This window comes from Pseudophryne corroboree, chromosome 12 (genome assembly GCF_028390025.1).
Source record: "Pseudophryne corroboree isolate aPseCor3 chromosome 12, aPseCor3.hap2, whole genome shotgun sequence".
Classification (NCBI taxonomy): Eukaryota; Metazoa; Chordata; class Amphibia; order Anura; family Myobatrachidae; genus Pseudophryne; species Pseudophryne corroboree.
Window position 1 is genome coordinate 86,505,472 of NC_086455.1, and position 24,245 is coordinate 86,529,716.

General features: G+C 40.0%; 1 protein-coding gene, 2 long non-coding RNA genes and 2 pseudogenes across 17 annotated transcripts in view; 3 read left to right on the forward strand and 2 right to left on the reverse strand.

Moving 5' to 3' along the window:
* The window catches only part of LOC134980775 (protein SIX6OS1-like), a 987,982-nt gene that overhangs the window by 882,824 nt on the left and 80,913 nt on the right, over nt 1–24,245 (forward strand). The gene's annotated exons all lie outside the window — the stretch shown is intronic.
* Nucleotides 9,367–9,486, reverse strand: LOC134981654 (5S ribosomal RNA; annotated as a pseudogene).
* Nucleotides 12,177–12,296, forward strand: LOC134981550 (5S ribosomal RNA; annotated as a pseudogene).
* LOC134980296 (uncharacterized) lies at nt 15,913–16,951 on the reverse strand. The gene is made up of 4 exons (XR_010190375.1): nt 16,660–16,951; nt 16,511–16,589; nt 16,064–16,428; nt 15,913–15,980 (listed from the first exon to the last, which is right to left on the reverse strand). It is a non-coding gene; the product is annotated as an uncharacterized LOC134980296 (long non-coding RNA).
* LOC134980297 (uncharacterized) lies at nt 22,738–23,776 on the forward strand. Its single transcript, XR_010190376.1, has 4 exons — nt 22,738–23,029; nt 23,100–23,178; nt 23,261–23,625; nt 23,709–23,776. It is a non-coding gene; the product is annotated as an uncharacterized LOC134980297 (long non-coding RNA).

The window sequence follows — 24,245 nt, forward strand, 5'->3', positions numbered from 1 at the left end:
CCCTTCGACACCTCCAGCCTCACGGCCATCTTGGACCCCGGTCAGCAACAGGAAACGGGGATCGACTTGGTCATCTCCAAATCACGAAGCAGTTGGGACCTGATTTATGATATTTTCTTTTTCTTTGATATGGAATTGCTGGTTGCAGTCTGGTAGTGATTGGCACTGTCGGGTCGTTGGATGTCTGGTCGAGCCATTCCTGGAGTTCCACGCAAGGACATTGCTCCTCCAACGCACCAGAGATTCTGCTTTAAAGTTCAATCACTTAATGATATTGCCTTTTCCTGCATGCCCCACTTTCCTTCCCCCGATGACCTTCCTGTTTGGAATTGTTGCATTCCACGGCTCTCTACAAGTTTATTTTCATTTGTTCATGTAAAAATATTTGTTCCCGTTGCATTTACTACAGTATGGGGGGACTGTGTTTGATTTAATACTACAGTTAGATGATCTTTTCTTGAGTCTCCTTAGTTATGTACTGTTCTATTACCGTCCCTGGGTTGTGTCATTTCTACTACTCCCCAGTTGGGTCAGGCCGCTTGCCTGTTTTGGCTCTTAGGTCGTGGGTATGACCTCCCTACGACTTAACAGCGGTGTAATCGCCACTTTACAGGACGTATTGCTATTGTCATATGGTTATATGTTCTCTGTATTGCTTTTTCTTCTTATGTTCTTCTTTTTCTTGCTCTCTTTCCTTTCTTCTCTTGGTTTCTCCGCTTATCACCATTGCGACTCGATGTAGCCAACGTGGCTGGACACTGTGCCTTCCCCGCTTCTTCGGTAAGTCTATGTTACCTTCCTTGCTTTTTATAGAACTCAAACCTAGTCTTTTACATGCCTTCTGACCTTAGGCTATGTTCCTTCAATGTGAAGGGACTTAACATCCCCGAAAAGAGGTCTACTTTGTTACGGGAGTTGTGGACAGAGCGCATAGATGTTGCTTTCCTTCAAGAGACCCATTTTAAAAGTCAAGCCTCCCCTAAGTTAGGAAATTATTATTACCCGCAGGTTTTTTGTAACAATAATTCCGTCAATAAATCTTTAGTGGTAGCAATCCTATTGGCACGTCGGGTCCCAATTTCAGATGTCTCCCACCTAATTCTGGTAGAAGGTCGATGCCAGGTTGTTAAATGCACAATTTATAACCAGGTTTACACTCTTGTTAACATATATGCTCCTAATCAACACCAGAGAGTTCTTTACTAAAATACTGCGACAGATAGAACCCATTAAAGAAGGGTGTCTAATTGTAGGGGGTGACTTTAACTGGTCCTTGGATCCTGGGATGGATTGTTTTCCTCCCTTGACTAGATGGTCGACATGCGATCATCGTCGTGTGTGCCACCTTCTTCGTGAGTTTCAGTTGATGGACTTATGGAGAACTCAGCATCCGACGGGGAAAGATTACACTTTCTTTTCTTCTCCTCACACTATGTATTCACGTCCTGACTACTACTTAGTTGAACATAGATTTCTACACCTATTTCCCTCAAGCACCATCGGACACATTACATGGTCGGATCACGCTCCGGTGTACATCTCTGTTGCGTTTTCATCTACCTCCCCCACACCATGGTCATGGAGGTTTAACAGTTCATTGACTCAGGATCCCTGTTTAAAGGCTAAGCTTACTTCCACCATTTTGGAGTATATTACAACAAATGACACTCCAGATGTTAGTGCAGTTACGATTTGGGAAGCACACAAATGTGTAATTCGGGGTAGGTGTATACAGCTTGGCTCTCAACTAAAGAAGGAGCGAATGGCACGAAGGCTGCAGCTCATTGAACGTATAGCGACTTTAGAGGCCTCGCACCAATCCTCCCTTGATGAAGGGGTTTTTCTGTAACTAACTGAGGCCCGTCAAGCCCTGAACACATTCTTATGGAATAAAACAAAACTGGGAATGACTAAATGTTACCATAAATTTTATTTGTGGGGTAACAAACCGGGCGCTATGCTCACTAGGGCATTAAGGGCACAAAGGCTGCAGTCTTATGTTCATTCTATCAAGGAGCCGGGGGGCCGCGCTGCATATACATTGCCTCAGATTGCTTACTCCTTCCAAAATTATTATGAATCTCTCTATAATCTTCGGAAGGATCAAACTCCTCAAGCCACCTCTGATCTGAAGGTACTGATACAGAGGTTGATTTTCCAAGACTTCCTGCATCGGATCTGGATGCTTTGGATCACCCCTTTACCATAGAGGAGCTGGAAACAGCACTGGCAGCCACACTGGCTGGGAAGAGTCCGGGCCCGGATGGCTTCCCGGTCGGATACTATAAAACCTTTAAACAATCCCTATTACCTCTCTTCTTGAAGGCGTGCAATTCCATCTCTGCCGAGAAAGGTTTTTCTCTGCAGACCCTGGAAGCACATATAACTGTGATCCCAAAAGAGGGTAAGGATCCCACCCAGTGCTCGAGCTACCGACCTATTTCTCTCCTGAATTGCAATGTTAAACTTTTTGCTAAACCTCTTGCGGGTCATTTGGGCCGCCTTCTCCCGTCGGTGGTTCATGGGGACCAGGTGGGTTTTATACTAGGACATGAGGCTAAGGATAATACTTCCAAAGTTATAGATCTTATCAACCTTGCTCAAAGCGGGTCCTCCCATATGGTCCTCTTGTCCACTGACGCGGAGAAGGCCTTTGACAGAATTGACTGGCAGTTCATTGTTGGTTTGCTTGAGCACATGGGCCTGGGTCCGACCTGTCTCAGTCATATATTAGCTCTTTATAAGTTACCTTCAGCTAGGGTCCGAGGGAATGGTGCCCTCTCTGCTCCCTTTTTGATACGGAACAAGACAGGGATGCCCCTTGTCCCCGCTCATATTTGTTCTCTGCATGGAGGCACTCATGAGAGCAATTTGGGCTAACCCGAATATCCACGGTGCATGGGCCGGAAAGCTGGAGCACAAATTAGCACTGTATGCGGATGACCTTTTAGCTTCTCTGACGGACCCGGTGACTTCCTTCCCAGCCCTTATGCAAGAATTCGATAAGTTCAACTTGCTTTCTAATTTCAAGGTAAATTTCACTAAGTCTGTGGCCTTGAATATTTCAACACCCTCATGAGTACTTGAGGGGATTCGAGATTCATTTCCGTTTCAGAGGCATCGTACTCAGCTAAAGTATCTGGGAGTTCTCTTGACTAAAGACCTTACTGATTTATACTGGGTAAATTTTCTTCCCCTATGCATAAGATTACTACGGACCTTCATAAATGGTCTACACTCCAACTTACTTGGCTGGGGAGGATTAACACGGTGAAAATGACAATTCTCCCTAAAGTCTTGTATCTCCTGCAAACATTGCCCATAACAGTGTCTACTTCCTTTTTCACTAGTTTGCAGTCATCTGTGGGCCATTTTATTTGGGGGCAGAGAGGGCACCGACTTTCCCAATTCACACTGACACATACTCATAAGGAAGGTGGCCTACAATTACCTCATTTTATTAGCTATTATTATGCTGGTCACCTGTCCAGATCCCCCTACACTAAGCAGTGGCTGCTAATAGCTGAATCATCCGTGGGGACTCCTTTACTTATCCTCCCCTGGCTTAAAAAAATTCCACGCATAAAACATCCCACCCTAGACCCGACCCTTAAGATATGGAAGAAATTTAGGTACTTGGATTCTATCAGCCCGAGCCCCTCCTTGCCGACGCATTTATTGTTCAATCCAGACCTACCCGCGAATCCTCTCTCTCTGTCTCCGACATCAGTATGGGCTAAAGCTGGCATTTCTTGGTTGAGTCACCTGATTGGTCCGATGGGATTCCATCCCTTCGCAGACTTGCAATGATCTTGTAGTCTACCGCCTAATTCTTTCTGGGCTTATCTACAAATTCTGCATTATGTTGCTGCAATACCTGCTCGTGCGGTGGGATGGAGGCCGATGGTTTTCGAATCCTTGTGTCTCTCTGAGAACCTGCCACGACACATAATATCTTTGTTGTACAGACAGTGCCTCGCGAGCACCCCCGCTCGACCCCTGGCATTCGTAACAGCGTGGCATGAGGACTTGGGTAGAGAGCTGACCTCTGACCAATGGTCCCGCATTTTTCAGTTCACATTTGCCAGTTCGCCTTCACTTCAAGTTTTAGAGACTCAATACAAAGTGGTATCGAGATGGTATAGGTGCCCAGACCGAGTTCACCACATGTTTCCAAGTGTTCCAGATGTCTGCTGGAGGTGTGGCTGGTGTCGCGGCACTCCTTGCCATATTTGGTGAAGGTGCCCAGGACTGGCTTCGTTCTGGCAACAGGTTCACTCTATTACCAGGCGCCTCACGGGGCTCCCTATACCAGAGACACCTGAGTTTTGGCTACTTAACTTAATTGACCTTCCTCTATCCCAGTTTAAAAATTCTCTATTGCGACACTTAATGAATGCCACTAGGGTGACCATTCCGTGCTTCTGGAGATCCCAGACACAGCCTCCCATTGCCAAGTGGTTCCATAGAATCGATTACTATATGGCAATGGAAGACTTGACGTCTTCTTCCGGACAATCTGCCTCTCGATTTGCAGCCGTCTTGTCACAACTGAGGGCTGGTGCTGACCAGGGGGAAGCCTCAGTTGTAGGGGCTGAGGTATATGTGTACCTGGGAGGCAGTACAGGGTTCTTGGACATGCAGGGAACCTTTAGAACAAATGCCCGAAGGCGTGACCACGACAACAAGGGAAAGTTCAAAGGTTTTATTAAACACAGTTCAGAGAAATACTTGGGATCGATGATGGAACACCGATGGTGACTTGGAATCGATGACGGAACACCGATGGTTACTTTGGGATCGTTGGCAAGCTTTGAGTGAAGCTGGGGTTCGCAGATAGAAATGCACTATTGTACTTAGAAGCACAGGTGAAGCATGAAGTGATGCTGGGGATCGCTGGAGAATGGCTGCTGGAAAGCCGGAGTTCAGACACAGGTGAATCAGGGTAGACTGTAGAGGCTTAATCACTGGAGTGTCGGGTTACACTGCAGAGTATAATCACCAGGGAGTCAGGCTGTACTGCAGAGAAAGTCCATGGGAGAACTGCACACTGGAATCACTGAAGACAATTGAAGCACTGACAATCTTTCCAGCCCAGGAACAAGATATTTATACCAGCTGGGAAACAGGGATTGGCTGGCTGATTAACAAGAGACCAGAGTGCAGCTGCTGTGTAATCAGGCTGAGAGCAGAGTGCAGCTGATAGGCTGAAAGGTAACATGTGATTAGGAAAACATGGCTGCGCCCATGGTAGCTTTTGGAGGGAAAGATTGTTTGTAACTTGAATGTGAGCTTTAACCATGAAGCTGCCAGAATCACAGTAAAGAGATTTGAGACAATGAGATGCAGCGTGCTGCACACAGACAGTGCAGATGGAATCCAGGCTTGGAACACTGGGACAGTCTCAGGAGGCATTTGGAAGGTAAATACTGATAAGGAATTACCTAGATCGTGACAGCACCCCCTCCTTTAGCAGTGGCCCCAGGACACTTCTTATAAGTTCTTTACCTGAACAAATGGAAGGATCTAGATTGAATCCTGATGAACTTGAACTGGCTGGGACCAGAGGAGACTGTACCGGATCTATGGACGAGACCAAATTAAGTCCAGACAACCTTGAACCGGTTGAGACCGGCGGAGACTTTAGACCGACGGATAGGATCGGATTAGATCCGAAGGTATTGGAATCGGCTGGAACCGAAGGAGGCTGATCCGGACAGACGGATGGGACCTGATTGGGTCCAGAAAAGCTTGAACCGGCAGGGACCGGAGGAGTATTCGGATTGACGGTTGAATCAGCTGGAACTGAAGGAGTCTTTGGACCTACGGATGGAACCGGATTGGGTCCAGAGATATCGGAATCGGCTGGAACCGAAGGAATCTTCAGACAGACGGATGGAACCGGATTGAGTCTAAAGACAGTTGAATCAGCTGGAACTGAAGGAGTCAGAATCCGGTTAGAACGGGAATGAGTGGTATCCGAGTGTTCAGTTAGACCATCCTGGACCTGGTCCATGCTGGATGCCAACAGGGTGGTGCTCTCTGAAGACGGCAAACAGGAGTTCATAACTGCATCTGTAATACAAAAATTTCTATCTGGGAACTTGGCTCTGGATACTTTCCTGGGGACAGAAACTTTGGTGACCCCTCCTGGGGTTGATGAATCAGACACCTCTCTCAGGGTTGTTTTCTCCAGCACCCCTCCTTGGGTTTACAGATAAGAAACATCTTTTTCAGAAGACTCATATGCCCCTACTAGAGCTTGAACATTGGATACCCCTCCTAGGGCTGTAGACACAGACGACCCTCCTTGGGCTGTAGACACAGACGCCCCTCCTTGGGCTGAGTAAAGAGCATCATCATTCCAGGAAAGTTCGGACGCTAGGATCTGGTACTGTACCAGATATTTACCGACTGTTCGTGTCCCCTGACGTAGCCGGAGGATATCAGAGGAGGCAGAGGTCACACGACCTGGTTCATCAAAGATGCGCCTGAAGGTTGCCACAAAATCTGCATATGAAGAGAGCAGGGCATCAGACTTCTCCCATAGAGGTGATACCCAATCGAGGGCGGAGCCACTGAGGAGGGAGATGATGTAAGCAACCTTGGTGCGGTCAGTTGGGAAACTGCCAGGCTGTAACTCAAAATATATCTCACACTGATTTAGGAAACCCCGACAGGCTTTTGGGGAACCATCAAACTTGGCAGGTGTCGGTAAATGGAGACAATGAGCAGAAACTGGAATGGTGGGTGGGGATACCACCAAAGGTACTGCAGTCGGCACACTGGACGCCCCTGAACCACGGAGGGTTACTTGTATTCCATCCAGCCGAGAGGAGAGGTCCTGGAGACAGCGGATCACATGGCCCTGTGCAGTCTCCTGACGTTCAAGGCAGGCTGCAAGTTCTTGCATCGGCCTGGTCGCTTGGACCTGGTCTCCGGCCGGATCCATTAGGTCAGTGCTTACTGTCACAACTGAGGGCTGGTGCTGACCAGGGGGAAGCCTCAGTTGTAGGGGCTGAGGTATATGTGTACCTGGGAGGCAGTACAGGGTTCTTGGACATGCAGGGAACCTTTAGAACAAATGCCCGAAGGCGTGACCACGACAACAAGGGAAAGTTCAAAGGTTTTATTAAACACAGTTTAGAGAAATACTTGGGATCGATGACGGAACACCGATGGTGACTTGGAATCGATGACGGAACACCGATGGTTACTTTGGGATCGTTGGTAAACTTTGAGTGAAGCTGGGGTTCGCAGATAGAAATGCACTATTGTACTTAGAAGCACAGGTGAAGCATGAAGTGATGCTGGGGATCGCTGGAGAATGGCTGCTGGAAAGCCGGAGTTCAGACACAGGTGAATCAGGGTAGACTGTAGAGGGTTAATCACTGGAGTGTCGGGTTACACTGCAGAGTATAATCACCAGGGAGTCAGGCTGTACTGCAGAAAAAGTCCATGGGAGAACTGCACACTGGAATCACTGAAGACAATTGAAGCACTGACCATCTTTCCAGCCCAGGAACAAGATATTTATTCCAGCTGGGAAACAGGGATTGGCTGGCTGATTAACCAGAGACCAGAGTGCAGCTGCTGTGTAATCAGGCTGAGAGCAGAGTGCAGCTGATAGGCTGAAAGGTAACATGTGATTAGGAAAACATGGCTGCGCCCATGGTAGCTTTTGGAGGGAAAGATTGTTTGTAACTCGAATGTGAGCTTTAACCATGAAGCTGCCAGAATCACTGTAAAGAGATTTGAGACAATGAGATGCAGCGTGCTGCACACAGACAGTGCAGATGGAATCCAGGCTTGGAACACTGGGACAGTCTCAGGAGGCATTTGGAAGGTAAATACTGATAAGGAATTACCTAGATCGTGACACGTCTGGTTTGATTGGCTGGAATTCAAGGGTACGCAGGAATATAAAACCTTTCTGCGACTCCTCTCCCCTATGACATCTTAAGGTCGCGATGGTGATAGCGGTTCTTTCCTCTTTCTCTTTTCTCTCTCTTTCCCTTATCTTGTCTTTCTGCTTCCTGTGAGTTCTATTTTTTCTTGTATTACTACTTGAAGATAACGCAGTTTATTACCTTAAGTCACGTAGGCTACTGATATCAAACATTACTTTTGTTTTATTTTGTAAATACCAAATTGCTTTCTAACAAATATTTAAAATGCCCGCTCTAATATATATTGTAGACGCCTGCACATCTTATTACCATGTGCCATGAATGTGCGCTATACATCGCAAAACACTGCATACCATAAGAGAAAACAATACACCCACACATTATCTGAGTTCCAAAGCTCATTGATGTATATATTTGTTATTAAAAGGATATGTATTCAATATATCACAATGTACAGTATACATATAGTTACATGGTTACCATTTATACAGTAAGCAGTTAATACATACAGTTACAGGCCAGCGATACAATTACCATATCTTTCTCATATAAATTCGTCCCTCCATATCACTCTTTCTCTCTCTGTAAATAAATACAGGAACTGGGCAGACAGCATCTCGAACAGCACCCAGGGAAGGACAGAGACTCCTGTATGTCTCTTCAGCAAATGTGTTATCTAGTTTTGGGGGAGTGCACACATCTAGTCTAAGGGAGGGAACTTTCTCATTCATGATGAGTCACTAGTCTGTTCGTATGCTAACCAGATTCAGCCTTGAAGACATCCAAAGGGCTGGCCTGAGTTTCCTGTCCACCACCTGTTTAGAATATCTATTGTCCTAATAACAGTGACTTTAGCTTTCATACATTTAATCATATCAAAATGAATACCGGAAAGACAGAAGAACAGTAGACTCTTGTTGGGGAGCACTCATTTTCAGACTTGCAAATATTTACTGTAAATATCTATTAAAAATAATAAGTTTTTATTAGTTACTTAAATGATATGGAGTTCAAGTTTTGCGAATATATGTGAAAATATAAAAATATATTCTGTAGCCTTAGCTAAGATAAATAGATTAGCCAGATTCCTTGATGTTATGATTGATGTATAGGAGGTATGCTCAATAAAGTGGTATCTTAGAGAGAGAAGGTGCGTGTTTTTATGACCGTCATTCAATCTGCATAGGCAACATTAGAAAAAGATTGTTGCAGAAATTTAAATCATAGGTCATGTATCCAATTGACGGTATCCTGTCTACTTAGACTACTTGCTGTTATCACACAGGTGGATCTAATAAAATGATATTTTTAATGACCATCATTTGATCTGCATAAATGGCTTTAAAGAAAGATTATTGCAGAAATTTTTAATCATAGGTCATATGTACAGTAGACAGTATTCTGTTTTTATAGACTGCTTCCTGTTATCTCACAGGTAGATCTAGTATGCAGCCTTTAATTGCAGTACCTGGGTGTTCCAAGGTGGTCTCCCATCCGAGTACTGGCCCGGCCCTCCACTTCTTGGCTTCCAAGATCAGATGAGATTGGGCATCTCCAGTGGGGTGTGACCGCAAATTGCTGCACTTAGACCTCCCGTCTGGCTAGACAGTGGTAAAAGGCCTGATTACAGTCAAAATGAAGTGGAATTACTCAATTTGAGCAGTAGCCTTTACAAATATTTGGCTAGTCTATACAATGGTCACCGTCTGGTATGTATTTTCACGTGCGTGTAACTGGTCACAGGTAAGAATGCAGGAAATATTAATAGGTATCCTGTTTAGAAGGTAAACCCTACATTGGTTGTAATCTCTAAAATATACCACATTCGTATATTATAGCATTAATCTGGAATTGAAGGCAGTCCTTCAGAAATAAATGCTCCTCTGTCATAAGACACAACTGTATCTATAATCAATGCTAATAATTAGCAAAATGCCCATATGAGGTGAAAAATTCATTTACACCATGAGAGCTTGTAATTCAATGCCACGTACTGAGAACAATTGCCTTTGATGTCTGAAGTTAGATGCTATACACATTATAATTCCACATTTAGTGCTAGAAAATAGCAATTCGTGTATGGAACAGAAACCTCAAAAGCATAGAAAAATATATTGGTATAACTCCTATACCAGTAGAACACCAAATTCAGATGACACGCACAATAGTGTGACTAAAAAAGATAATATATTCTATTGCTTGATGCTAAGAACAGGCAATTCATGTAGAAAGAAACCAATTACAGATAGCAATCCAAATATAGTCTCTCTTTCTGTGCTTAATAAGTGGCAAAAATGGCTTCTCTATGTTGGAGAATAGTAATTTTGGCTGAAGAATTCCTTCACTTTACACAGTGATGATAGCAAGAATAGATACAGTTTCTTATTAACTGCTAGGTATAATGATACATGTGTTGCATGAAATAATACATATGTAGCAGTTCAGATGCTATAAACAGATTCATAAGTAGCTGTAAGTAAACAGCCACTGAATTCCTTCACTATACACAGTGATAGTAGCAAGAATAGATATAGTTTCTTATTGGCTGCTAGGTATAATGATATATGTATTGCATGGAATAATACATATGTAGCAGTTCAAGTGCTATTGACGAATTCACAAGCAACTGTAGCTAAACAGACACCGTGTTCAGCCTGAAGCTCCAAAATAGCAATTCTCTAAAGAAACACTACCCTGTGATCAAGCTATTACTGCGAAACGTACGTCAGGGAGAATCCGATTGTGATGCGCACATGTGATCGGAGTCAGCCGCCGATTCCGAGAGCGTGAACGCCGGGACTTATCCTGCAGATATTAGTCACGGCTCCGGAGCTCCTCCACGGACGCTGCTATCCGTCCAGCCTGAATGCTATGGCCTAAGTACTCATTACCCCAACGTCCAGGTAACAACAGCATGCTTCAATTATACCACGGATGTTCCCTCGCTGACAATAGCAGCACACGTCGGCCACACTGAGCAGACTTCAGGATTATTGGTATAGTATATAACAGTGAACCTTATTCCATATGTCTTTTCTACACATAGTGTGTTCTTTGAAAATATACCACACATGTGTAAAAGCTATTGGTAATTTTTTTACAAACATATATTCATGTTTACTGCAAAGAAATATATCACTTATTATCAAAGATACCGTATCCTGTTAAATCAAGTGCCATATCGGTATAGCTACACTCTCTTGGAGCATGCCTATATGCTGTGTGAGATAATGGTATATGAGCCCTGTAACAGATTGGCCGTATTTCAGTAGCCTCACTGGAGGAGATTGTGAGCAACTGCAGATTAATGTTTCTTTAGAGAATTGCTATTTTGGAGCTTCAGGCTGAACACGGTGTCTGTTTAGCTACAGTTGCTTGTGAATTCGTCAATAGCACTTGAACTGCTACATATGTATTATTTCATGCAACACATGTATCATTATACCTAGCAGTTAATAAGAAACTGTATCTATTCTTGCTATCATCACTGTGTAAAGTGAAGGAATTCTTCAGCCAAAATTACTATTCTCCAACATAGAGAAGCCATTTTTGCCACTTATTAAGCACAGAAAGAGAGACTATATTTGGATTGCTATCTGTAATTGGTTTCTTTCTACATGAATTGCCTGTTCTTAGCATCAAGCAATAGAATATATTATCTTTTTTAGTCACACTATTGTGCGTGGCATCTGAATTTGGTGTTCTACTGGTATATGAGTTATACCAATATATTTTTCTATGCTTTTGAGGTTTCTGTTCCATACACGAATTGCTATTTTCTAGCACTAAATGTGGAATTATAATGTGTATAGCATCTAACTTCAGACATCAAAGGCAATTGTTCTCAGTACGTGGCATTGAATTACAAGCTCTCATGGTGTAAATGAATTTTTCACCTCATATGGGCATTTTGCTAATTATTAGCATTGATTATAGATACAGTTGTGTCTTATGACAGAGGAGCATTTATTTCTGAAGGACTGCCTTCAATTCCAGATTAATGCTATAATATACGAATGTGGTATATTTTAGAGATTACAACCAATGTAGGGTTTACCTTCTAAACAGGATACCTATTAATATTTCCTGCATTCTTACCTGTGACCAGTTACACGCACGTGAAAATACATACCAGACGGTGACCATTGTATAGACTAGCCAAATATTTGTAAAGGCTACTGCTCAAATTGAGTAATTCCACTTCATTTTGACAAGTAATCAGGCCTTTTACCACTGTCTAGCCAGACGGGAGGTCTAAGTGCAGCAATTTGCGGTCACACCCCACTGGAGATGCCCAATCTCATCTGATCTTGGAAGCTAAGAAGTGGAGGGCCGGGCCAGTACTCGGATGGGAGACCACCTTGGAACACCCAGGTACTGCAATTAAAGGCTGCATACTAGATCTACCTGTGAGATAACAGAAAGCAGTCTATAAAAACAGAATACTGTCTACTGTACATATGATCTATGATTAAAAATTTCTGCAATAATCTTTCTTTAAAGCCATTTATGCAGATCAAATGATGGTCATTAAAAATATCATTTTATTAGATCCACCTGTGTGATAACAGCAAGTAGTCTAAGTAGACAGGATACCGTCAATTGGATACATGACCTATGATTTACATTTCTGCAACAATCTTTTTCTAATGTTGCCTATGCAGATTGAATGACGGTCATAAAAACACGCACCTTCTCTCTCTAAGATACCACTTTATTGAGCATACCTCCTATACATCAATCATAACATCAAGGAATCCGGCTAATCTATTTATCTTAGCTAAGGCTACAGAATATATTTTTATATTTTCACATATATTCGCAAAACTTGAACTCCATATCATTTAAGTAACTAATAAAAACTTATTATTTTTAATAGATATTTACAGTAAATATTTGCAAGTCTGAAAATGAGTGCTCCCCAACAAGAGTCTACTGTTCTTCTGTCTTTCCGGTATTCATTTTGATACAATTTTCTGACTCTGGGGAGCACCACTGAGGGTTAACCTGTATACACCGTATTTGTGAGAATAATTCTCAAGGTGTTTGGTAACCTGATTATGAAGCAATTTCATTGATTATTCTCAGTTTTTTCAGACTATCATCGATTGATTACAATTATCTCAATCTGTGCGGTTCCTTTTATGACCAATTTCTAACCAGAATACATTTAATCATAAATACTTGTTGCAATGTCCTACAACTTAATAACAAGTATCAAGTGAATCTACACATTAATCTGGTTGCTTTAATACCAAATATGACAGGTCTATCTTGCTTCGTTCCAATTATACACATACATGACATCACTCCGTTATATAATTTTAAATCATTATTATGTCTGGCGCTTGATATTATTATAATTATGTGCTGTATGAAATAAGTGTCGAATCCATCTGTGTGGCATGTCCGTGTAAATGCGTGTGTTACCATATATTGCTGTGCTCGCTGCGCGTATTTGCAAGCATAGCGACTTATATGTGTGGAGTCTGTATGTTCTTTCTTTGTAATATTTTTTACTTCGACAGTCCACCCTTTGGCAGTAAACAATAACTGCCAACAATTATTAACATAAGAAAAAAATATATTTCAGACAATAATCGGTGACATAGACACAAGTATGTATCAATTTCGCCAATCAGACACTTGACTATATTTGGGGAAGACAGGGAGGAGGACGAGACATCCTCTATATGCACTCGGCGGTCACGGGACCACTGGTTGGGTGTGGGACAACATTCAACCTATAGAGTATGCTGGGACAGTGCTTTGGCCTTTAATGTCTGATTTGCAATGAACATTTCACACATACATGTACCTACGTCTTTGTACACTGATGTTTGGATTCGATTGAGGTTCTGCTGGTAGATGAAGAAGACACAAACAAATCGTGAAAGTGACATATAAAATTTTCATGATCTACATTTTACCATCCTTTTCTGAACATTGTTTCCATTTTTGGAACGTATGCTAGGTCTGTTTAATAATTGAACAAGGGTTATAAGTAGTGTCCTTCCTAAATAACATAAACCTTCAGAGTTCGGGGAGAGCCACTCATAAATCTTTCTTCCACATATATTAATGAGCTCTTTATCCGCAATGTGTGAATAGCCATTGTCTGATTGTTCCTGATTACCACCGAACTCCATAACTACTAGACCTTTGATTTTTCTCTGGCTTTAACAAACTGATCGGCTAATCCTGGGATCCTATAAGGAAATCACTCCTTCCTCCAGAACCAGTTCCAGTCCCACACTCGACTCCTCATAAAAAAAAACTTCGCAAAAATAGAATGTCCTGAAAAAAAATGTTTGTCAGCGGGAAAGAGAGAAAAGAGAAATAGAACAAAACAACTCTTGTTCATAACAAATCAATTACAATTACTGGTCTTTCTGCAATCCTTTAGTACGCTCAGGTAGTGTTCAACAGTGCCGCCTCTCAGTCTTCACGGAACAGAGTCTCTGGTGATACTTTTGCGATCTCACTCCATTTACAAGTTCCTTCCGGACTACCGACTTTCCAGCAATGGGAATCGTGGACCCAAGTCTCTCTCTCGGCTACTTTCACTGGGATAGTGCTGTCAACAAAACTTGGTAGGGTCCTTCCCACCTGTCTATTAGGCAACTTGAGCGTAAGAACAATCACACAGTCTCTTGGTTCACAATCAAGACCAGTGGCGCACCCAGGGGGGTTTCCGAGTACCCAGAAACCCCCTCCACTAAAAAAAAAAAATATATATATATTTTTTTTTAGCTGCATGAGTATTATTAATGACTGTCTAGCGTCCTCTGCAGCCTGCTGTCTTCCTGGTGGCACTTGCAAGTGCAATAAAAGTTTACTTTATTTTAATTATAGTACATATATATCCATGTGCCTACATATATACACATGTATATACATACATACATATAAACACACACACACACACACGATATATATATATATACATGTGTATATATATATGTGTACTGTATGTGTGTGTGTGTATATATATATATATATATATATATATATGTATGCATGTTTAATATGCTATGTATATGTGTATATGGGTTCACTACGATCTCCCGGCGGCCGGCCTCCCGGCGACCAGCATACCGGCGCCGGGAAGCCGGCCGCCGGCTTACCAACAGTGTTGCGAGCGCAAATGAGCCCCTTGCGGGCTCGCTGCGCTCGCCACGCTACGCGCACCACACTATTATATTCTCCCTCCAGGGGGGTCGTGGACCCCCACGAGGGAGAATAAGTGTCGGTATGCCGGCGGTCAGGCTCCCGGCGCCGGTATGCTGGTTGCTGGGAGCCCTACCGCCGGCATACTGAAGACCACCCGTGTATATGTATGTGTGTGTGTATGTATATATATATATATATATGTGTGTAGTTATATATATATATATATATATATATATATAAAAAGAATATACCCTTAATTCGCGCTGTACAACACAGCTGCACCTCAATAGTAGTCACCTTGCTAGACGGTGACAAAAATAGTGATACAAATACAATACTCAGAGGGCGCTCAGTAACAATTTGTTCAAATAAAATCCAAAACCAGCTTGACCTAAATTACACAATTTAATTTATTAAAAATATCTAAAATATTGTGTAATAATACATCAATATAGTAATTCATACAGTGAATTCATAAAACAATATTTCATAAAACCCAACGCGTTTCGTCCGTTAAGGACTTCATCAGGGGTATGGGTCTTCGCTGGTGTTAGTCAAATGGAGAAGAGGAGGAAAGAACAAGAGAGCAAAAAAAAGAATCAATACAAATCATCATGATATACAGATATATATTCAAGTAACGTTTTCATTGTTTATAAAAGAAAACCTTTTTTCATTATTTCATTAACTATTACATCACAATTTTTCATAGAGAATGAATATTTAAATTCTTTAGTAGACATTGGAAAAAGAAGATACTCTCCAATAATCAATTCAGGCTTTTTTTTTTGTCCTAATTGCCTTATTTCAAAAGAAAATAACAACTTACTGTGCAAATATAACTGCTCTGAGTGGATTATTTCTTCTTTATAATACGGTAGTTTATTCTCTGTAATTCTAAGAATAAAATATATATATTGTTTTAAATGGTACTGAAAGGTTGAATATAGAATTACATCTAATTAAAATGGATCACTCACTTGGCTGTCTCTGGAGATAATCTTCATTAGAGATCAACTACTCCTATATTATGGTCAGTCAATGTTCAATATGTCTAAATAAGAAATTCAACAGTATTACGGGCCAAATGCCTCAAGGAATTTAGAATCTTATTGGAATATGTAGCCATACTCACTTTCCAATACAAATTCACTTGCTCACTGATGGTCTAATCTTGACCGGATGAATTAGTCTAAGAAATTAATTGAAGATAATTAAGGGTGTCCAAAGCACTTAATAGGCATATTTAAAAACTGAACTTTGTTATAACTTACTTAAAGTTCAGCACGATGATAACAAGTTGGGCTAAAAAGCTCCTTAAAATCCAATAAGGTGCATCTTCTAACTAGAATCAAAAGTGAATTAAATTAAGGACCTAATTAGTGACCAATAATAGCACTTAATATAGAGTCTTAATTGTTACTTACAATAAAAATTCTTTAGAGTTCGACAACAAGTAGGTTCTGAGCTCCACAGTGGCCGGTAAGATATAACTTCCAACTAGAACTAAATAAATTATATTATACTAAAAGCATAATTTGATATTAACCTATTAAAGAGCATCAGAAGTACTTACATTAAGAGATTCAGGACCTGTGTTGCTGCCTCCTTTCCTGTATGGCAAGTGATTTGGAAGAGATTTCTGAGGCCTATTTATACCCCTAGGGAGTTTACATCACTTCCTCCCTCTGCTGATAGGTTAGATCTGATGAGTCAATTATATGACATTTTACCAATATTAAACTAGTATAAGGCCTGATGCCTATATATATGGGTCAAGTTTATTCTACAGATGTTTGTGTCTGAAAGGCTAATGATAATATGGCATAATTAAATACTACTTCCGCCTTTCACTTCAATTATTTCCACGGTTTGCTGTATAATTACTACCCTCTGTATTAATTCGGATCGGGGCAGCCTCACTTGGCATTTTTACTGATTATCCCATTTCTTATTTAATTAAGCCCAGAGAGAAAATTGAACGAAGATAAACAAGTTCTCCTTATGTACCGCCGTGCGTTCCACCCATAACAGCGGTGGAACGCACAGCGTCACTTCCGAGTTGTCCCGTGCGCTCCATAGTAGCGGTGGAGCGCACGTCTGCACTTCCGGACCTGCGCATTGGCCGAATCTTCGTGCGTTCCTCCCATAGCGACGGTGGAACGCACAACGTCACTTCCGGATTGTCCCGTGCGCTCCAACCATTGAAGCGGTGAAGCGCACGTCTTTTCTTTGTGACCACATTGTCACATTAAAGTCCTACAGCACCAATATATTTTACACATCGGGAATGGGGCCATATCTATTGCCTTCTAATATATGTTAAAGATTGATCATAACATGAACATGAACATTACATTTATTGTCCCTATTTATTAAGATCCATTATAAAACCAATTGGAGTAAGTATAAAGAGAGTAAGACATTCTTTTCCCAATACCTTTACATTATTAGTTATTGACAAAACATATATACAGCGAAAAAAACATACAATACAATGCCATGCTATGCCATGCTATTGTGTATTGGTCTCGATGGGACTATAATCACATAGGGGGACTCATAAATGTATATCATTCTAAGTACATATCTACAAGTTTACACAGCCTAGCAACCTAAAAAGGAGACTATATCAAAGCCTTCATTTAGACCTTTCGGAATTTGGGTGTTCAGAGTGTATATCCAATATGTTTCTTGTTTTGCTAATAGTAAATCCCTATCGCCTCCTCTCATGTCTAATTTAATGTGTTCCAATACTGAGAAGGTTAAGCCTGTCACATCTGATCGATGTACTTCAAAAAAATGGCGAGGTAAACTATGCTGCATCATTTTATTTTTTATGTTCCTTAGATGCTCCTGAATTCTAATCTTAAGTTTCCGTTTGGTCTTTCCCACATACGAAAGACCGCATGGGCAATTGATCTTATAGATTACGTACTCTGTATTACAGGTTACTCTGTCTTTCAGGGTGTGAAATTTGCCGTTCTCCAACTTAAGTTTAACTGAAGATTTTTGCATATATTTACAGCAAATGCATTGGTTGCAAGGAAAACATCCCCACCTGTTCCCCATAAGAACATGATGGTCACTCAAAAATTCTTGTGGCTTATCTTTTTTAAGATTACTAGGTGCTATCAAATTTTTTAAATTCTGTGCTCTCTTATAGACTAATCGAGGTTTATTCGGCAGTGTAGGTCCTAAAACCGGGTCTTTTTGTAGTAGACCCCAATGTTTAGTCATTATCTTCTGTATTTTATTCACATCTTTACTGTACTGAGTGATAAAAGATTTGCATTGGTTGGAATTATTGGGGATAGTTACAGATTTGCCCTCTATAAGTTCTGTCCTGGATCTCTTGGAGGCCTTTAATCTGACCTCATTCAGGAATCCAGCTTCATACCCCCTTTCTATAAATCTCTCATAGAGAATGGCCGATTGTTCCCAATAGTCAGTCATGTCACTACAGTTTTTCCTCACCCTCACAAATTGGGAATAAGGGACTCCATTTTTCCATACTGGGTGATGACAGCTATTTTGAGGAATATAGCTGTTAGCATCTACAGATTTAAAGAAGGTTTTGGTAGTTATTCCTCCTATAGTACATCCTTTCAGTTCTAGATCTAAATAATCTATAGTAACTGGATCTGTTTTATATGTAAACTTTAGATTAAAGCTATTATTGTTCAGGTGATCTATGAACCTCTCTATACTATGTAAATCACCGTCCCATATAAATATAAGGTCATCGATATATCTTCTATATAATTTAATATTGGTCCTTTCAAAATCACTGTCATACACAAATTTATTCTCCCACTCGCCCATCAGAATATTCGCATACGATGGGGCAAATTTAGTCCCCATCGCGGTACCCTGTTTTTGTAGAAGATAACTACCATTAAATTCAAAAAAATTATGTTCTAAAATGAATCTAATGCAGTCAATAATGAATGTAACTTCTAACGCTGTATTCTTAGAATCCTTTTCCAATGCATGTTTCACTGCTTCTATTCCCCTATCATGTGGGATGGAGGAATAGAGGGCCTGTACATCCACCGTTAACCACCTATTGGTGTCAGACCACTTGTGATTTTTGACAAGTTTTAAAAGGCTAGTTGAATCTTTAAGGTGGGATTTATTCAACAGAACATATGGCTGTAATTTTAAATCGATAAAATGTGAGAGATTAGAAGTAAGTGAGCTTATTCCTGCAATAATTGGACGGCCTGGAGGGCATTCTCTATTTTTGTGTACCTTAGGAAGTTGATAAAATAATGGCATTTTGGGAAATTTTTTGTAAAGATAATTAAATTCATCTTTTCTTTGTGACCACATTGTCACATTAAAGTCCTACAGCACCAATATATTTTACACATCGGGAATGGGGCCATATCTATTGCCTTCTAATATATGTTAAAGATTGATCATAACATGAACATGAACATTACATTTATTGTCCCTATTTATTAAGATCCATTATAAAACCAATTGGAGTAAGTATAAAGAGAGTAAGACATTCTTTTCCCAATACCTTTACATTATTAGTTATTGACAAAACATATATACAGCGAAAAAAACATACAATACAATGCCATGCTATGCCATGCTATTGTGTATTGGTCTCGATGGGACTATAATCACATAGGGGGACTCATAAATGTATATCATTCTAAGTACATATCTACAAGTTTACACAGCCTAGCAACCTAAAAAGGAGACTATATCAAAGCCTTCATTTAGACCTTTCGGAATTTGGGTGTTCAGAGTGTATATCCAATATGTTTCTTGTTTTGCTAATAGTAAATCCCTATCGCCTCCTCACATGTCTAATTTAATGTGTTCCAATACTGAGAAGGTTAAGCCTGTCACATCTGATCGATGTACTTCAAAAAAATGGCGAGGTAAACTATGCTGCATCATTTTATTTTTTATGTTCCTTAGATGCTCCTGAATTCTAATCTTAAGTTTCCGTTTGGTCTTTCCCACATACGAAAGACCGCATGGGCAATTGATCTTATAGATTACGTACTCTGTATTACAGGTTACTCTATCTTTCAGGGTGTGAATGCATACCTAAAGGAATCCTATAACATACTGGAAGATACTTCCACGTATATTCAACTCGAAAAAGATCCGACTGTAGAATTCCAAGACTCTTTATATGTACTCTTAAACACCGCTAGAGGAAATAATTTAATTTGTAAAGATGAATTTAATTATCTTTACAAAAAATTTCCCAAAATGCCATTATTTTATCAACTTCCTAAGGTACACAAAAATAGAGAATGCCCTCCAGGCCGTCCAATTATTGCAGGAATAAGCTCACTTACTTCTAATCTCTCACATTTTATCGATTTAAAATTACAGCCATATGTTCTGTTGAATAAATCCCACCTTAAAGATTCAACTAGCCTTTTAAAACTTGTCAAAAATCACAAGTGGTCTGACACCAATAGGTGGTTAACGGTGGATGTACAGGCCCTCTATTCCTCCATCCCACATGATAGGGGAATAGAAGCAGTGAAACATGCATTGGAAAAGGATTCTAAGAATACAGCGTTAGAAGTTACATTCATTATTGACTGCATTAGATTCATTTTAGAACATAATTTTTTTGAATTTAATGGTAGTTATCTTCTACAAAAACAGGGTACCGCGATGGGGACTAAATTTGCCCCATCGTATGCGAATATTCTGATGGGCGAGTGGGAGAATAAATTTGTGTATGACAGTGATTTTGAAAGGACCAATATTAAATTATATAGAAGATATATCGATGACCTTATATTTATATGGGACGGTGATTTACATAGTATAGAGAGGTTCATAGATCACCTGAACAATAATAGCTTTAATCTAAAGTTTACATATAAAACAGATCCAGTTACTATAGATTATTTAGATCTAGAACTGAAAGGATGTACTATAGGAGGAATAACTACCAAAACCTTCTTTAAATCTGTAGATGCTAACAGCTATATTCCTCAAAATAGCTGTCATCACCCAGTATGGAAAAATGGAGTCCCTTATTCCCAATTTGTGAGGGTGAGGAAAAACTGTAGTGACATGACTGACTATTGGGAACAATCGGCCATTCTCTATGAGAGATTTATAGAAAGGGGGTATGAAGCTGGATTCCTGAATGAGGTCAGATTAAAGGCCTCCAAGAGATCCAGGACAGAACTTATAGAGGGCAAATCTGTAACTATCCCCAATAATTCCAACCAATGCAAATCTTTTATCACTCAGTACAGTAAAGATGCGAATAAAATACAGAAGATAATGACTAAACATTGGGGTCTACTACAAAAAGACCCGGTTTTAGGACCTACACTGCCGAATAAACCTCGATTAGTCTATAAGAGAGCACAGAATTTAAAAAATTTGATAGCACCTAGTAATCTTAAAAAAGATAAGCCACAAGAATTTTTGAGTGACCATCATGTTCTTATGGGGAACAGGTGGGGATGTTTTCCTTGCAACCAATGCATTTGCTGTAAATATATGCAAAAATCTTCAGTTAAACTTAAGTTGGAGAACGGCAAATTTCACACCCTGAAAGATAGAGTAACCTGTAATACAGAGTACGTAATCTATAAGATCAATTGCCCATGCGGTCTTTCGTATGTGGGAAAGACCAAACGGAAACTTAAGATTAGAATTCAGGAGCATCTAAGGAACATAAAAAATAAAATGATGCAGCATAGTTTACCTCGCCATTTTTTTGAAGTACATCGATCAGATGTGACAGGCTTAACCTTCTCAGTATTGGAACACATTAAATTAGACATGAGAGGAGGCGATAGGGATTTACTATTAGCAAAACAAGAAACATATTGGATATACACTCTGAACACCCAAATTCCGAAAGGTCTAAATGAAGGCTTTGATATAGTCTCCTTTTTAGGTTGCTAGGCTGTGTAAACTTGTAGATATGTACTTAGAATGATATACATTTATGAGTCCCCCTATGTGATTATAGTCCCATCGAGACCAATACACAATAGCATGGCATAGCATGGCATTGTATTGTATGTTTTTTTCGCTGTATATATGTTTTGTCAATAACTAATAATGTAAAGGTATTGGGAAAAGAATGTCTTACTCTCTTTATACTTACTCCAATTGGTTTTATAATGGATCTTAATAAATAGGGACAATAAATGTAATGTTCATGTTCATGTTATGATCAATCTTTAACATATATTAGAAGGCAATAGATATGGCCCCATTCCCGATGTGTAAAATATATTGGTGCTGTAGGACTTTAATGTGACAATGTGGTCACAAAGAAAAGACGTGCGCTTCACCGCTTCAATGGTTGGAGCGCACGGGACAATCCGGAAGTGACGTTGTGCGTTCCACCGTCGCTATGGGAGGAACGCACGAAGATTCGGCCAATGCGCAGGTCCGGAAGTGCAGACGTGCGCTCCACCGCTACTATGGAGCGCACGGGACAACTCGGAAGTGACGCTGTGCGTTCCACCGCTGTTATGGGTGGAACGCACGGCGGTACATAAGGAGAACTTGTTTATCTTCGTTCAATTTTCTCTCTGGGCTTAATTAAATAAGAAATGGGATAATCAGTAAAAATGCCAAGTGAGGCTGCCCCGATCCGAATTAATACAGAGGGTAGTAATTATACAGCAAACCGTGGAAATAATTGAAGTGAAAGGCGGAAGTAGTATTTAATTATGCCATATTATCATTAGCCTTTCAGACACAAACATCTGTAGAATAAACTTGACCCATATATATAGGCATCAGGCCTTATACTAGTTTAATATTGGTAAAATGTCATATAATTGACTCATCAGATCTAACCTATCAGCAGAGGGAGGAAGTGATGTAAACTCCCTAGGGGTATAAATAGGCCTCAGAAATCTCTTCCAAATCACTTGCCATACAGGAAAGGAGGCAGCAACACAGGTCCTGAATCTCTTAATGTAAGTACTTCTGATGCTCTTTAATAGGTTAATATCAAATTATGCTTTTAGTATAATATAATTTATTTAGTTCTAGTTGGAAGTTATATCTTACCGGCCACTGTGGAGCTCAGAACCTACTTGTTGTCGAACTCTAAAGAATTTTTATTGTAAGTAACAATTAAGACTCTATATTAAGTGCTATTATTGGTCACTAATTAGGTCCTTAATTTAATTCACTTTTGATTCTAGTTAGAAGATGCACCTTATTGGATTTTAAGGAGCTTTTTAGCCCAACTTGTTATCATCGTGCTGAACTTTAAGTAAGTTATAACAAAGTTCAGTTTTTAAATATGCCTATTAAGTGCTTTGGACACCCTTAATTATCTTCAATTAATTTCTTAGACTAATTCATCCGGTCAAGATTAGACCATCAGTGAGCAAGTGAATTTGTATTGGAAAGTGAGTATGGCTACATATTCCAATAAGATTCTAAATTCCTTGAGGCATTTGGCCCGTAATACTGTTGAATTTCTTATTTAGACATATTGAACATTGACTGACCATAATATAGGAGTAGTTGATCTCTAATGAAGATTATCTCCAGAGACAGCCAAGTGAGTGATCCATTTTAATTAGATGTAATTCTATATTCAACCTTTCAGTACCATTTAAAACAATATATATATTTTATTCTTAGAATTACAGAGAATAAACTACCGTATTATAAAGAAGAAATAATCCACTCAGAGCAGTTATATTTGCACAGTAAGTTGTTATTTTCTTTTGAAATAAGGCAATTAGGACAAAAAAAAAAGCCTGAATTGATTATTGGAGAGTATCTTCTTTTTCCAATGTCTACTAAAGAATTTAAATATTCATTCTCTATGAAAAATTGTGATGTAATAGTTAATGAAATAATGAAAAAAGGTTTTCTTTTATAAACAATGAAAACGTTACTTGAATATATATCTGTATATCATGATGATTTGTATTGATTCTTTTTTTTGCTCTCTTGTTCTTTCCTCCTCTTCTCCATTTGACTAACACCAGCGAAGACCCATACCCCTGATGAAGTCCTTAACGGACGAAACGCGTTGGGTTTTATGAAATATTGTTTTATGAATTCACTGTATGAATTACTATATTGATGTATTATTACACAATATTTTAGATATTTTTAATAAATTAAATTGTGTAATTTAGGTCAAGCTGGTTTTGGATTTTATTTGAACAA